Below are 17,156 nucleotides of genomic sequence, written 5' to 3' on the forward strand. Positions count from 1 at the left end.
ACATCTGCAATGTATAAGGGTTATTGCCATGAAGTTTCGTTGAAATCAGATAAGTAGTTTAGGAGGAGTAGCTGGTACATCGTTGCATCTACAAACTTGCCCCAAAAAACTAAGTTTTGTGCCCTGGTTACCATGGTAACCAAAAAATTACGAGGTGATATAGATTACGCACATCTACAATGTATAAGGATTATTGTCATGAAGTTTTGTTGAAATTGGATCAGTCAGTAGTTTAGGAGGAGTAGCCAGTACATCGTTGTGTCTACAGACAGACGGACAACCTGATTCCAGTAAACCCCCCTAACTTCGTTGCGGGGTATAATTGCAACTGTCAGTCATTTTGTTTTCTGGACCACATTCAAAACAAATCTAGAACACTGAAAGGTCAAAGCAAGGGCAATTGGATTCCTTTGACCTACTTTGCTTCATAATCTCACCAGTAAATTATACAATATGTGACCTTAGTCTCTGACCTTTGACCTTGATTTATTTTACATCAGTGTGAATTCAGACTCAAAACTCTGGACATATCTAGGGAAAGAGGGAAACCTACATGTGAAGTTTGAGAAATATCCCTCTGTAGGGCTTTTCAAGAAATAGCGACAACAAAAATCAAGTGTCAAGATCCAAGATATCCAAGCGTTGGCCATTTTATTTCTCCGATCAGACTTGATATAAAACTGGCACGACAAATGACAAAGGGGAACCTATACATGTATGTGAAAAATATCCTGCAGAACTATCAAAGAAATAGCAATCATAACTTTCAATTTTCAAAATCCAAGTTGGCGGTCTTTCTCCCATCAGACTCAAAATCATAATGCAAAACTGTGGACTAAGGGGACCTACACTACCTATGGAGAAAAAATCATTCCAGCACTTTCGTAGAAATAAGCGATAACAAAGTTTAATTGTCAAAATCCAAAATGGCAACCTGGTGGCCATTTTTTATTTTGAGGCAGAGGCAAAATCAAATATATGGACACACCTGGAGACCAATGGGAACTCACATATGAAGTTTGAGAAAAATCCTTCCGGAACATCTCAAGAATAGTAATCCCAAGATTGGCTAATAACAATATCCAATGAAATTAATTTCAACACAAGAGCACCAGGTAATTCAGCATTCATCCAAGTACATTGTGTATTCAAGTATTACGCATTGTGACAATATACATCAATTCTGCTCAATTATCGCAGGGGCATGAAATAACATTTGTAACATACGAGCTAAAGTGAAGTACAACATCAATAAGACTTTAACATGGTAAATCATATGTACAGTTTAAAACTTTGAGACAAGTTACATCAAATCTCATTTAAAACAAAAACAAAACACTTTTTTCACACATGACTCAGAATAAATAAACTCAAAGATAAACTACGCAAGTGACATATACAAAAATATTACAATGGTAAATAAACTAAATAACAGCTAATTATTGAGTCTAAGATTGTGTACAATGTATTCCAGAGAGATCTTAGCACCCACCATTGTATGATGTTTACAGAGTCAACGTCAGTATGTTAAGATTTTTTAAAAAATAAAATGGGTTAAACATGAAAAGCCTCCATGAATTGTTAAGGGAAACTTGTCGGCATTTTATTAACAAACCTGGTGTTTCTGTTAAATCATCAGGGGATGTAACTCATCATCACCGCAGGGTGTGTTCAGGTTCTATTTTTAGATTTTAATTACCGACTTTACTTACTTAACTTATGAATTGTTGACGTAACTGATTTGATGGAAATTAAATGAAGATAAATTGAGATTATAAAGCTTGGCTTGATAAAGTTTTATATCTATACACAAACAAATAGAGGCTTTAAATTAAGGAATATCACTCGCATACTTATCAAGAAATAATGACAAGAATCTTCAATGTAAAAATCAAAGATGGCTGCAAATCGGCCATTTTGTTTCCTGATCAGCCTCAAAATTGAACACACACAACTAGCTAGGGAGAGGAACTTTCCTATCAATTCAATTAAATAACAAGAGGCCCATGGGCCCTTACGGACACCTGAGTTTTGAGGTATTTCTGTCAATTTGATCCTTTTTGACCCCGCCCATCGGCCCCTTGGGGTCAGTCGGGTCAACATGTGCATGCCATCAAATTGGCATCCAATGCTGATAAAGTTAACCAAAATACCTATATAAACTACAGTAAAGTTTATCCCTTCCCCAGGGGCAAACGTGAGACCCCAGGGTCATGAAATTCACAATTTTGGTAAAGCACCTCAAGACCTTTCCATCTATAACTGTTATAACTTGTGTTCAATTCCTTTAAATATTTCAAATAAAATGTTTAAATTAAGATTGCATTGGTACAATCACACAACTTTTGTATCATTATGAATTTCCAAAAAAACTTATCTTTCAGAACTTAAACACATTATACATGAATTTAAAACATTTCAATGGAAGACAAAAAATGCAAATAAGCCAGTATTATGTATCAATATTGATATCGTTAAATATTTCATAATGTACAATGCTTTCTAAACATAGCATGTACATTATCATTATTATGTATGTTACATATAGACACCCATACAAACAAAAATAAAATACTACAAATGTACAATGCTTTCTGACATAGCATGTATGTTATATATATGGACACCCATACAAACAAAAATAAAATACCACAAATGCCTCAGAACCAAACCTCAGGATTTGTTTTCTTATTTTAGAATAATTTTGAGATAGCAGACACGATTGTTCTTTTATGAAAACCAGACACATGTTCCTTTTGCATCACTGATATATCAATACAAATAGTTGTTGTTACAATTTTAGGATTGAAAATAATACATAATAAATATTTCTAACAACGTTAACTAACGTTAACATATTGTCTACATATTAATTTGCAAAAAAAAATAAAAAATGAAAGAAGAGTTAAATACCTGAAAACAACATGATGATGATTAATTTGATGATGTCTTAAGTAGGGTGACCTGTTATAATATTTACAGTCTTGTAAAAAATTCTAATGTGGTTGGTCACAAAAAAAATTTTTGGACTAAAAACAATTTCTATTTCTTCATCAGTTATTGAGTTAATATTTACATTATTATATGACCTGGAATACAGGTAACGGCCCAAGTGGTTCTCTAGATCCCTACCGTGCCCTCCAGTCTGTGTTCGGCCCTACCGTCTGTTTTTGGCCCTACCATACCCTCCAGTCTGTGTTGCACCGTACCCTCCAGTCTGTGTTGGACCCTACCGTACCCTCCAGTCTGTATTGGGCCCTACCGTACCCTCAGGTCTGTGTATTGGGCCCTACCGTACCCTCCAGTCTGTATTGGGCCCTACCGTGCCCTCCAATCTGTATTGGGCCCTACTGTAACCTCCAGTCTGTGTTGGGCCCTACCGTGCCCTCCAATCTGTATTGGGCCCTACTGTACCCATCCAGTCTGTGTTGGGCCCTACCGTGCCCTCCAATCTGTATTGGGCCCTACCGTACCCTCCAGTCTGTATTGGGCCCTACCGTACCCTCCAGTCTGTATTGGGCTCTACCGTACCCTCCAGTTTGTGTTGGGCCCTACCGTGCCCTCCAGTATGTGTTGGACCCAACCATACCCTTCAGTCTGTGTTGGGCCCTACCGTGCCCTCCAATATATATTGGGCCCTACTGTACCCTCCAGTCTGTGTTGGGCCCTACCGTACCCTCGAGTCTGTATTGGGCCCTACCTTACCCTCCAGTCTTTGTTGGGCCCTACCATGCCCTCCAATCTGTATTGGGCCCTACTGTACCCTCCAGTCTTATTGGGCCCTACCATGCCCTCAAGTCTGTGTTGGGCCCTACCTTACCCTCCACTCTGTGTTGGGCCCTACCGTGCCCCCCAGTCTGTGTTGGGTCATACCGTACCCTCCAGTCTGTGTTGGGCCCTTCCTTACCCTCCAGTCTGTGTTGGGCCCTACCAGGCGGTTATTAGTATCACCACCTTCCTTTTACTCGGACCTACCTGAGGACACCCCCCCCCCCCCCCATCGCCGAAGAAAACTTATACAACTGGCAACTGTTGTTTGTTTTTGTGAACGATGATGTAAATAAACTTTTTTTTTTCAACTTTGCATGTCTTTGTTTAAATCTGCACCATGTTATACAAGTTAATACACAGAAGGTAAAGAAGTTAGTGTGAATATTTCTAAGAACTTTTTATTTACAAATAATCTTGACAACATGGTCCTACAAAACGTTTCCTCAGTGTTCTGTTCATTCCTTTTTACATACTCATCATGTTACACAAGTTACTGAACAGAAGTATAAACATTCATTTCTTTTATTTAGTAAACACTGTGACAAGATGGTCATATAATGGGTGATCTAACTCCCACCACTCTGTCCGTTCCTTTGCCAGGTCTAAAACAGATTTACCGTCATTAGTAAGTATGGTCGTGATGTCATATTTACCTCCGGTTGTCTCTATGTACTGTTTTACGAGACGTTCACACTTAGTGAACATGCCTACATCTGTTGTCCACCTGGCTATATAATGTAGACAATTATACCCACGGTTGTCTACAGCTGTAGTTAGTGCTGGATACAACTGACACAGCTCTAAACTAAGCTCCCTGTGTCCCCCCATACAACTACAATGTAACATTGTCCACCCTTTGTTAGTTACAGCTGTAGTTAGTGCTGGATACAATTTATACAGCTCTAAACTAAGCTCTCTGTGTCCCCTCTCACAACTATAATGTAATATTGTCTTCCCGTGGTTATCTACAGCTGTAGTTAGTGCTGGATACAACTTACACAGCTCTAAACTAAGCTCCCTGTGTCCCATCATACAACTAAGATGTAATATTGTCTTCCCGTCGTTATCTACAGCTGTAGTTAGTGCAGGATACAATTTACACAGCTCTAAAGTAAGCTCTCTGTGTCCCCTCTCACAACTATCATGTAATATTGTCTCCCCGTTGTTATCTACAGCTGTAGTTAATGCTGGATACAACTTACACAGCTCTAAACTAAACTCCCTGTGTCCCATCATACAACTAAGATGTAATATTGTCTTCCCGTCGTTATCTACAGCTGTAGTTAGTGCAGGATACAATTTACACAGCTCTAAAGTAAGCTCTCTGTGTCCCCTCTCACAACTATCATGTAATATTGTCTCCCCTTTGTTATCTACAGCTGTAGTTAGTGCTGGATACAACTTACACAGCTCTAAACTAAACTCCCTGTGTCCCATCATACAACTATAATGTAATATTGTCTTCCCGTCGTTATCTACAGCTGTAGTTAGTGCTGGATACAATTTACACAGCTCTAAACTAAGCTCCCTGTGTCCCTCCTCACAACTATAATGTAATAGTGTCTTCCCGTTGTTATCTACAGCTGTAGTTAGTGCTGGGTAGGACTTACACAGCTCTAAACTAAGCTTCCTGTGTCCCCTCTCACAACTATAATGTAATATTGTCTTCCCGTTGTTATCTACAGCTGTAGTTAGTGCTGGGTAGGACTTACACAGCTCTAAACTAAGCTTCCTGTGTCCCCTCTCACAACTATAATGTAATATTGTCTTCCCGTTGTTATCTACAGCTGTAGTTAGTGCTGGATACAACTGACATAGCTCTAAACTAAGCTCCCTGTGTCCCTGACTGCAACTATGATGTAATACTGTATACCCGTCGATATCTACAGCTGTAGTTAGTGCTGGGTAACACTGACACAGGTATAAACTAAGCTCCCTGTGTCCCTCTCTACAACTAAGATGTAATATTGTCCACCCGTCATCGTCCTCTAACTGTGACATGTACTGTCCACACACACAACTCCTATGTACCACATGACCATCTTCTGTCTCACACGTATGTTGTACATCCTCAACTCTACACAAAGATTTAAGTATCGTTCTCTCTACTGTCTGAAATAGACCAACGTTTCCTGTCAGTGCCATTAGATGGAGCGTGCTGTGTCTCCTGTTATCAGTCTGGTGTACCAAGTCTGGGTAAGTGTCACACAACATGGTCACCATCTCTTCTCTCTTAAACAGACACGCCTCGTGTAGGACATTGATATTCTCAGTATAATATGATGATCGTGACCTGTCTGCCCTCGCTGTAGGAATGACGTCATACTTCAGCAGTTGACGCAGTAGTTGTACACTCCCACCCTTCACTACACTAAACGGCGTCTCATTGTCAGGTGTGATACCCACAGAAAGGAGATAAAAGACATGCTCTTCTGAACCAGTAGAGCATGCTCCATTGAACAACGCACATTTTACCAAGTGGCATAAGTTTTGGTCATCATTCTGACCACTTAGCCAACGAATAAATCCCTGTAGAAACCGGATGTCTGTCCATATGTCTAATCTAACTATATAGTCAGATAATCTATGGTCCTTTTCACGTCCGACATCAGATTCACACTCTCTGACCAAACGTTTATACATGTGTTCACTACTAGGATTTATAACTATTTTGTTAGGGGTGGATTTTGATGTTGATATAGAGTGGATGAACGTTTGTGGACAATTTTCTATAAACCCAAATTTTGTGTCTTTGCCATACATAAGGGCAACTGTGTCTTGAACAGAATCATGACAAAATTGATAAAATAAATCATCATCATCATCATCATCATCATCAAAATTGTAAAAAGGATATTTTCTTTTTGCAACCAGAGATCCAAACATTACATTTAAACTTTTCTGCAGAGATCTGATTTTGGCTGCATGATCAAGTTTAATTCCCTGGAAAGCTTCATCAAGCTTTTTCTTGTCAACACTTCCACTGTTTTTAGGATCTAAATCTCCTTTCTTTACTCTCCCCTCATTGAGGAAGAGAAACAGAAGAGCAGAAAAGTGCACCTTTGGTAATTTCTTTAAAGTTGTTTCCATGAAATGAAATGGATGTTTGAAGAAATTAACCCCCTCGTTTTGTAAGCTGGGAACATCCCTATAAAGTCGACAACACTGTGGAAATCCTAAATCTGGGGAAAGTTTGAGTATTTCAGATTCCTTTCCACTAGGAAAGGTTTTAATTTCTCGGACATAACTTTCTAAAATAAGCTTCCTTTCTGCTTTTTTTATGCAGTTTTTACCTCTCAAATCAATGATATTTTGTTTGAAGAATTCACCTGAAAGTAATTGTGTGCTTTTGAAAATTTCCTCTCGAACATTTAGTATCAAACAATTTGATCTATTATTGAGTTTCCCACAAAATGTCGACTTAATGTCGAATTCCCTTTTCTTTAAACCTTCAGCGATTTCCCCACTAACATCATCAATATATACAGCTAATTGTGTGTTTGGTTCAACATTTTTTTCCCATTTGGCCATGCTGTAAAGTTGGACAGGATCCTTTGACAGTCTGGTATCCTTATTATCGCCGTCCATTAGCCACTTCAATAGTTGGTAACACATTAAAGTCTTCCCATCCCCTGATACACCCTTGATGAGGACAATGCTGTTCTTTCTGATCATTTCTTTAGCGTCTTCCAAGGCTTGTGTAGAGATCACCTCTGGTTTTGAGGTTTGATCAAGGGTTCTTAATCTTGTTGTTTCTGTAATCAGAAAGCATTTTATTATTTCTGATAGTTTTAGAAATCAATGATATTTTTATGGTAAATCACAAAAATTATTTTTAATTCATATATCTCTGTTTTTTAAATATAGAAATCTATTTATTAGACATTAGAGATACCAGGTATCTATTAAAATATATGTATACATTTGTATATCTATCTTTCAAATATAGATCTCTCCAATAAACAAGAGATCCGAGAGTGATCTTGGCGCCCACCATTAAATGATCTGTATAGGTTCCGTGTTAGATTGATCTTATCTTTTTATTTTCCCTTCCTCTTACTAATCTGTTTAATTGAGAAACATGAAAAAAATCGCGACATTATTGTTGCATTCAGAGGATGTTCCTCAGGTGTTAATTACCTCAGGCTATATATTTTGATATTAAAATTTGACAACAATGGTTAATTTTAAAGAATAAATAATAATAAAAAAAAAAAATAGAAAAAAATGAATTCTTTTAAAAAAACATTTCAGACATTTCATAGAGAAAAACTGTATTCAGTGAATTATTAGTGATTTAGTAACTTGAAATCTGTAACCAGTATACAAAAGTAACTAATTATCTCCTGATTTTTAAAGTTTTATTCTGAAATATTTCTAAATGAATATATCACATCATCTCCCTTCCTTTCTCAAATAATAATTTATTGATTATTTTTGTTTTACTACTAGTACTATTGTCACATTAAACAAACTTCTTCAAAGTGTTTTTTTTTTTAAATTTGTTCTGACCCAAATTTAAATCCGGATTCTTGTGACAGTTTACGACTTTATATTAGTAAGACTCACACAACTAAATCAGCCAATCAGCTTGTGTTTCACGTAAACCAAGTCCATGAGGAGAATGTGTTTCTTAGGTTTGAAGCTGTTTTCCTGAGTAATTAATATATGAAATGGGTACTTTCTATATACGAGAATAAAGTGAAGGGTCTTGAGGTTTGGAAAATCAAAAATATACACTCCTACTGAAAATAGAATGGCGTAGGATTCGAGGTGTAAAAAGGCGGGAATTCCCCAGGTAGGGGTTCCCCAGTGTACTGTTAATGTCGGGGTTACTGTCTTCCGAGTACCCGTGTGCTCTTATATGCCATTAAACCTATACAATTACGGCATTTATCCGATAGAAAAATCTTCAAACTTTAATTTGATATAAATTCCACATCATTTGAACTTCAAACGAACAAATAAAGGGATTGGGTCACTAGTAATAACATATAGTAAATTATTTAGTTGTGTGAGTCCTAGTATCGACCAATTAAAGATGGCGGCAGTACAAACGCTAGTACTGTCAGCTATGATTAAGGCATTATTGGTTTTCATGTGAGTAAATCTTGTTGACAGATATGACCAGTGTTTGTTCTTGAAGTGATGTATCCTAGTTGTAATCACAAAATTAACTGACCGTGTCAAATGAAGCCACATAGAGTTGTAATGTATACACGGGTCGGCAGGCACCCACGGTGACCGACTAGGCTCTCTCGCCAAGCCCCAGGCCAGGGCAGCTACACAGGTGGTGGGGGTGTTTTTTTTACCAAATCAGTCATGGGTTGAAGTGTCTGAGATTTCCGGGGGTTTTTGAGGGGTGTGTTCTCAAATCCGGGATAAATCTAACCCTGATTCGGGAACTACACCAAATCGGGATTTAGGGGAAATTTTAATGATTTTCCGGGCACTTCCCGCGTAATCCGGGATGGTTGACACCTATGCTAGTACAATCATAAAGTGATGTGTTTAAAGCTTTCAACATTTGCACAAAATTTAAAAAAAAAAAATGTGTTTTTTCCCCCAAAAAATATTTCAGGTTAACTCTGGCAAGGGATAGTTTAACCCCCGAAGGGAACCTAATACCATGTAATACTATGCCTTTCAACACTCACAACATAAACTTAACACAAAGTCCAAAGAATTTAAAAAACTCAGATTTCAGTGCAATTATGGTTTTTTCCCAAAAAAATCTTTTAGTTTAACTCCGGCAGGGGATAGTTTAACCCAAGAGGGACTCTATTACCAATTATCAGCACCCTAGTACAATTATATAATGATGTATTAATACAATTCAACACTTGCACTAAAAACATTGCAAACATTTTCTAAGTCAAAATTTTTTCACAAATCTTATTTTTCCCCCCCAAAAAAATCTTTTAGTTTAACTCTGGCAGGGGATAATTTGACACCCACAGGGACCATATTACCATAAATTACTATACCTTTCAACACTTGCACCAAAAGTTAACGTTTGAAAAACCAACGCCGACACCAGAGTGACGACATAAGCTCTCACTCTTCTTCGAAGAGACGAGCTAAAAAGCGATAACAAACTTAAATTGTCAAAATCCAAGATGGCTGCCTCTCGGCCATGTTGATTTCCGACTGGTCCCAAAATCCAACATGCATGACCATGTACCAAGGGTTCCTACATATCAAATTTCAGAAAGATCCGTTCAGTACTTCTTGAGAAAAAGCAAAATCAAGAATTGTTTACAGACGGACGGAGGGACGGACAGACGTTGGACCACGGATGCAGGGCGATTTGAAGAGCCCACCATCTCATGATGGTTGGCTAAAAATATCTTAAATCTAAATACAGATATTTCTATTTTTGAAACAGATATCTCTATTTTGTCAATAAAAACAGATATCCCTAATTCAAATAAAGATATCTTAATCAAAGGGGTAAAAACACAAACAGCTTTCCAAAATAACCATTAGGGGTTTTACCTATTTAGTTCAGATATCTGTAATTAGATTAAGACATTGATAAATGGAGATAAATAAAGATATCTCTAATTCAAATATAGATATATGCCTTCAATCCCACTAACAGTCATAATTATGACCTAAGGACCAAGTCATGCCCTGACCCCAGTCACAAGTATGACCTAAGGACCAAGTCATACCCTGACGCCAGTCACAAGTATGACCTAAGGACCAAGTCATACCCTAATGCCAGTCACAAGTATGACCTAAGGACCAAGTCATGCCCTGACACCAGTCACAAGTATGACCTAAGGACCAAGTCATACCCTAATGCCAGTCACAAGTATGACCTAAGGACCAAGTCATACCCTAATGCCAGTCACAAGTATGACCTAAGGACCAAGTCATACCCTGGCACCAGTCAAAAGTACGACCTAGGAACCAAGTCATACAATGGCGCCAGTCACAAGTACGACCGAAAGACCAAGTCATACCCTGACGCCAGTCACAAATATGACCTAAGGACCAAGTCATACCCTGACGCCAGTCACAAGTATGACCTAAGGACCAATTCATACCATGACACCAGTCACAAGTATGACCTAAGGACCAAGTCATACCCTGACGCCAGTCACAAGTATGACCTAAGGACCAAGTCATACCCTAATGCCAGTCACAAGTATGACCTAAGGACCAAGTCATGCCCTGACACCAGTCACAAGTATGACCTAAGGACCAAGTCATACCCTAATGCCAGTCACAAGTATGACCTAAGGACCAAGTCATACCCTAATGCCAGTCACAAGTATGACCTAAGGACCAAGTCATGCCCTGACACCAGTCACAAGTATGACCTAAGGACCAAGTCATACCCTAATGCCAGTCACAAGTATGACCTAAGGACCAAGTCATACCCTAATGCCAGTCACAAGTATGACCTAAGGACCAAGTCATACCCTAATGCCAGTCACAAGTATGACCTAAGGACCAAGTCATACCCTAATGCCAGTCACAAGTATGACGTAAGGACCAAGTCATGCCCTAATGCCAGTCACAAGTATGACCTAAGGACCAAGTTATACCATGACGCCAGTCACAAGTATGACCTAAGGACCAAGTCATACCCTAATGCCAGTCACAAGTATGACCTAAGGACCAAGTCATGCCCTGACACCAGTCACAAGTATGACCTAAGGACCAAGTCATACCCTAATGCCAGTCACAAGTATGACCTAAGGACCAAGTCATACCCTAATGCCAGTCACAAGTATGACCTAAGGACCAAGTCATACCCTAATGCCAGTCACAAGTATGACCTAAGGACCAAGTCATACCCTAATGCCAGTCACAAGTATGACGTAAGGACCAAGTCATGCCCTAATGCCAGTCACAAGTATGACCTAAGGACCAAGTTATACCATGACGCCAGTCACAAGCATTTTTCAGATAATTTTTGAAGAACAACCTGAGGACAGAGTAGCACCATAACATAAGCCACTGACGAACACATAAACCTGTTTCTACCACAATAGGTGGGTGTTATTTAGATACCGAGGCATGAAATCATCATTACAACTGCTGAATAGCATTCAGTTTATACCACTTGTGTTATAATGCATTATGTTTGGCTGAGACATTTTTTGGTTCAGTACGTTTTGATTGGCTTTCACTTGGAGATCACTCCATGGGGTCGCGGCGGAAATTATAACACACACAAAGTAGTTCACTAATTGTTGTATATGATTATTAATTCTTTTATATTGATGTCTATCAATTTACTGCTTTGAAAATAATAACCTTGATAAGTATTCGTATGATTTGCAATAGATTGTAATATTTTATTTTGCAGCATAATTAATTCACTTCAGCTTACAAAATTATCCTGACAACCCAAGTGAAATTGTAAAAAGAAAACATGTCAATTCATCCTGAGAATAGCTTCTCAATTGTTGTAGGAACAGGTCCCACAACCTTGTGGTTGCATGTTGTAAATGTTATTTGTTTTACTCTGAAAGCGTGTGTATTTTTGCTACTTTTGAAAAATAATTTACTTAAGTGAAATAAATACCATACATAACAACCTACTCATTGTGTAATCTCTACTTCCATCAGTCAGCCACAATGACTACATGACGTATCAGGTAACATATGGCCATGACCTTTGATGGATGGTTATATAACATATGGTCATGACATTTGATGGATGATTATATAACATATGGCCATGACCTTTGATGGATGATTATAGAGATTGTTATTGTTTTATACACTATTATTTTGTGTGGTCTTTATCACACAAACATTAATGTTTCAAATATTTCACAAGTTGCTGTCATGTCATTGATGTATATTGGTCAATATGGATGGTTTCCTGGACCTCTTTTCCATCAAACAAATATCTTCATGTTATCTTTCAGCAGACTCACCTATCATAGCTTTCAACTTGGGATTCCTTCCTGTAAAACACAAGGATCCAATATTAATTTCTACAAGGATTTAGAACCAGAACAGAGCTAGAATGTATTTTTGATTTTCTATGATGAGACTTTTAAGCTGAATGTCAGATTAAAGATATTTATGTCAGATTTAAAAATTTATGCAAAGTGGACAAAGTTCCCTCGTGCAAGGCTAGAATTTAGGTGAATCCTGAAACAATTACCAATTCCCAGAATTTCGACACCTAATCAACATGGTCAGAACTTATAAGAGTACTGACACAGACAGACCCCAGTAACAGAACTAGAGTACTGACACATCAGACAGACCCCAGTAGCAGAACTAGAGTACTAACACATCAAACAGACCCCCAGTAACAGAACTAGAGTACTGACACATCAGACAGACCCCTAAACAGAACTAGAGTACCGACACATCAGACAGACCCCAGTAACAGAACTAGAGTACCGACACATCAGACAGAACCCAGTAACAGAACTAGAGTACTGACACATCAGACAGACTCCCAGTAACAGAACTAGAGTACTGACACATCAGACAGACCCAAGTAACAGAACTAGAGTACTGAAACATCAGACAGACCCCAGTAACAGAACTAGAGTACTGACACTTCAGACAGAACCCAGTAACATAACTACAGTACTGACACATCAGACAGAACCCAGTGACAGAACTAGAGTACTGACACATCAGACAGACCCCAGTAACAGAACTAGAGTACTGACACATCAGACAGACCCCAGTAACAGAACTAGAGTAATGACACATCAGACAGACCCCAGTAACAGAACTAGAGTACTGACACATCAGACAGACCCCAGTAACAGAACTAGAGTACCGACACATCAGACAGACACCAGTAACAGAACTAGAGTACTGACACATCAGACAGACCCAAGTAACAGAACTAGAGTACTGACACATCAGACAGAACCCAGTAACAGAACTAGAGTACTGACACATCAGACAGACCCAATAACAGAACTAGAGTACTGACACATCAGACAGACCCAAGTAACAGAACTAGAGTACTGACACATCAGACAGACCCCAGTAACAGAACTAGAGTACCGACACATCAGACAGACCCCAAGTAACAGAACTAGAGTACTGACACATCAGACAGAACCCAGTAACAGAACTAGAGTACTGACACATCAGACAGACCCCAGTAACAGAACTAGAGTACTGACACATCAGACAGACCCAAGTAACAAACTAGAGTACTGACACATCAGACAGACCCCAGTAACAGAACTAGAGTACTGACACATCAGACAGACCCCAGTAACAGAACTAGAGTTCCAACACATCAGACAGACCCCAGTAACAAAACAAGAGACTAGAGTACTGACACATCAGACAGACCCCAGTAACAGAACTAGAGTACTGACACATCAGACAGACCTCAGTAACAGAACTAGAGTACTGACACATCAGACAGAACCCAGTAACAGAACTAGAGTATTGACACATCTGACAGATCCAAGTAACAGAACTAGAGTACTGACACATCAGACAGACCCCAGTAACAGAACTAGAGTAACGACACATCAGACAGACCCAAGTAACAGAACTAGAGTACTGACACATCAGACAGACCCCAGTAACAGAACTAGAGTATCGACACATCAGACCGACACCAGTAACAGAACTAGAGTACTGACACATCAGACAGAACCCAGTAACAGAACTAGAGTAACGACACATCAGACAGACCCAAATAACAGAACTAGAGTACTGACACATCAGACAGACCCCAGTAACAGAACTAGAGTATCGACACATCAAACCGACACCAGTAACAGAACTAGAGTACTGACACATCAGACAGACCCCAGTAACAGAACTAGAGTACTGACACTTCAGACAGAACCCAGTAACATAACTACAGTACTGACACATCAGACAGAACCCAGTGACAGAACTAGAGTACTGACACATCAGACAGACCCCAGTAACAGAACTAGAGTACTGACACATCAGACAGACCCCAGTTACAGAACTAGAGTAATGACACATCAGACCGACACCAGTAACAGAACTAGAGTACTGACACATCAGACAGACCCCAGTAACAGAACTAGAGTATCGACACATCAGACCGACACCAGTAACAGAACTAGAGTACTGACACATCAGACAGACCCAAGTAACAGAACTAGAGTACTGACACATCAGACAGAACCCAGTAACAGAACTAGAGTAACGACACATCAGACAGACCCAAATAACAGAACTAGAGTACTGACACATCAAACAGACCCAAGTAATAGAACTAGAGTACTGACCCATCAGACAGACCCCAGTAACAGAACTAGAGTACCGACACATCAGACAGACCCCAGTAACAGAACTAGAGTACTGACACATCAGACAGAACCCAGTAATAGAACTAGAGTACTGACACATCAGACAGACCCCAGTAACAGAACTAGAGTACTGACACATCAGACAGACCCAAGTAACAAAACTAGAGTACTGACACATCAGACAGACCCCAGTAACAGAACTAGAGTACTGACACATCAGACAGACCCCAGTAACAGAACTAGAGTTCCAACACATCAGACAGACCCCAGTAACAAAACAAGAGACTGAGTACAGACACATCAGACAGACTCCAGTAACAGAACTAGAGTACTGACACATCAGACAGACCTCAGTAACAGAACTAGAGTACTGAAACATCAGACAGAACCCAGTAACAGAACTAGAGTATTGACACATCTGACAGATCCAAGTAACAGAACTTAGAGTACTGACACATCAGACAGACCCCAGTAACAGAACTAGAGTAACGACACATCAGACAGACCCAAATAACAGAACTAGAGTACTGACACATCAGACAGACCCCAGTAACAGAACTAGAGTACTGACACATCAGACCGACACCAGTAACAGAACTAGAGTACTGACACATCAGACAGAACCCAGTAACAGAACTAGAGTAACGACACATCAGACAGACCCAATAACAGAACTAGAGTACTGACACATCAAACAGACCCAAGTAATAGAACTAGAGTACTGACACATCAGACAGACCCCAGTAACAGAACTAGAGTACCGACACATCAGACAGACCCCAGTAACAGAACTAGAGTACTGACACATCAGACAGAACCCAGTAACAGAACTAGAGTACTGACACATCAGACAGACCCCAGTAACAGAACTAGAGTACTGACACATCAGACAGACCCAAGTAACAAAACTAGAGTACTGACACATCAGACAGACCCCAGTAACAAAACAAGAGACTGAGTACAGACACATCAGACAGACTCCAGTAACAGAACTAGAGTACTGACACATCAGACAGACTCCAGTAACAGAACTAGAGTACTGACACATCAGACAGACCTCAGTAACAGAACTAGAGTACTGAAACATCAGACAGAACCCAGTAACAGAACTAGAGTATTGACACATCTGACAGACCCAAGTAACAGAACTAGAGTACTGACACATCAGACAGACCCCAATAACAGAACTAGAGTACTGACACATCAGACAGACCCAAGTAACAGAACTAGAGCTCTGACACATCAGACAGACCCAAGTAACAGAACTAGAGTACTGACACATCAGACAGACACCAATAACAGAATTAGAGTACTGACACATCAGACAGACCCCAGTAACATAACTAGAGTACTGACACATGAGACAGACCAAAGTAACAGAACAAGAGTATTGACACATTAGACAGACACAAATAACAGAACTAGAGTACTGACACATCAGACAGATCTCATGCAGTAACATAACTAGAGTACTGACACATCAGACAGACCCAAGTAACGGAACAAGAGGCCCATAGGGCCTGTATCGCTCACCTGGTTGGATTAGACCAAATGTCAAAATAATGTTAATATTCAATTTGTCTTTATTTGTAAATCTCTAACAATGCTATATATGGTTATGATTAATGAAGTCCAGACTCTTTAAGGTCTGAAAGACCTCAAGAATTGTTTTTAGAACATGCAGCATTCATCACTTTATGACTGGTTGCGATTTAAAGGAATTACCTCTATTTCCTCTATTAGGCCCCGCTCCTTTGGGGTCAGAGTAACCATTTATGCAAAATCTGCTCCTTTTCCTCCCAAAGATGTTTCTGACCAAATTGGGTTCAAAACCATTCATAACTTTATGACTAGTAGTGATTTAACTGAATTACCCCTATCTCCCCTATTGGGCCCCGACCCTTTGGCCCCTTTGGGGTCAGTGCCACCATTTAGGCAAAATCTGTTCCCCTTCCTCCAAGGATGTTTCTGACCAAATTGGATTCAAATCCATTCATAACTTTATGACTAGTAGCGATTTAAGGGAATAACCTCTATTTCCCATATTGGGCCCCGCCCCTATGGCCCCTCGGGGCTCAGAGTCACCATTTATGCAAAATCTGTTTCCTTTCTGCCAAGGATACCTCTGACCAAATTGGG

This window comes from Pecten maximus, chromosome 19, assembly GCF_902652985.1.
Source record: "Pecten maximus chromosome 19, xPecMax1.1, whole genome shotgun sequence".
NCBI classification, from domain to species: Eukaryota; Metazoa; Mollusca; class Bivalvia; order Pectinida; family Pectinidae; genus Pecten; species Pecten maximus.